Source organism: Armigeres subalbatus, chromosome 3 (assembly GCF_024139115.2).
Source record: "Armigeres subalbatus isolate Guangzhou_Male chromosome 3, GZ_Asu_2, whole genome shotgun sequence".
NCBI classification, from domain to species: domain Eukaryota; kingdom Metazoa; phylum Arthropoda; class Insecta; order Diptera; family Culicidae; genus Armigeres; species Armigeres subalbatus.
In genome coordinates this window covers 308,625,813-308,626,933 of record NC_085141.1, presented here as the reverse complement: position 1 = coordinate 308,626,933, position 1,121 = coordinate 308,625,813, and the positions used below count along the sequence as shown (strand labels likewise).

The 1,121-nt window shown below is 31.6% G+C and overlaps 1 long non-coding RNA gene across 1 annotated transcript; it reads right to left on the bottom strand.

Annotated features, from left to right (window-relative positions):
* Positions 1–218: 218 nt before the first annotated feature.
* On the bottom strand, positions 219–842 carry LOC134220705 (uncharacterized). The gene is made up of 3 exons (XR_009982014.1): positions 813–842; positions 652–722; positions 219–592 (listed from the first exon to the last, which is right to left on the bottom strand). It is a non-coding gene; the product is annotated as an uncharacterized LOC134220705 (long non-coding RNA).
* Between the last annotated feature and the right edge of the window lie 279 nt (positions 843–1,121).

Below are 1,121 nucleotides of genomic sequence, written 5' to 3'. Positions count from 1 at the left end.
ATACACACGCGACTATAAAGTGTTTCGCCCTTTGATTAGCCCTACTGACCAAACATGTGAGACTCGAGTGTTAAACACTTTCAGCAACTCACCACGAAACATAATAGTTTCAACAGCAAAACACTTTCGGAACAAGTGTTGTTATACTTCAAAATAAATGCTTTCCCCATTGGATCCCAAATGCTATGGTATTGATTTCAAAATGTATTGTTTATTGTTTTAAACAGAAAAAGCTTTGAAATTTAATGTTTTAGTTGTTCATTTTCCATGTTTTTAATATTATTATTATTATTATCGCAAATGATTCAAAAGTCTGTTTTTGGCAAAATAATAAATTATTTAATGTTTATTTTTTTTCTCGCAAGCTTAAATTTCAAATACTTTTCTGATTTCAGAATATTTGAAGACTTCTAGTGGTATGTTCCACTTCCGTTACATAGAAGGCGCGGAGCTCTATCGGTTCCAAGTGGTTGCTATAGCTGGGAGCGGTCCCAGGTTCCGAGAAATTTGCAGGAAAAGACATATGCATGCGACTTTGTCCGTTATAAAACAACAATGTCGATATGATGATACAAACAATATCCGCAGCGTACTGTAAAGAGATCTTAAATGTAAAATTTATATGGTGGTTGTATTTCTAATCATATTTACCTTACACGCATCAGCCATGTTCCTCTGCTCCATTTCAATGATAATATTATGCCGTACCGACTGATTTTCTCCTGTGGGAAAAAAAAATAATGATGAGCATTATAAATATGGACAACAATAATTGGTGGTTATAACGGATCTATTTTAGTTATTTCACTTACCTTCTGGAAAGATTTTAATTTTTTTTCACATGTGAATTGAATAATTTATGAATAATATTCAATCATACAGCACGAACTTACCTTTTTGTATATTAAAAATACGAGATAGGCAGAAAGTAATTATGTTTCAACTATATAGACCAAGTAAAATAAATAATAAATAAATTCCTTCATTATAAGATGCTCACAATATTCAGACGGTTGGTTCACTCACAAACTTTTTCTTTCAGAGCCATTTTTTTTTTCTTCATGTATCATTGCTATGGAAAACAATGTTTAAAACACGTCAATATGCACAGTTTTTACCTA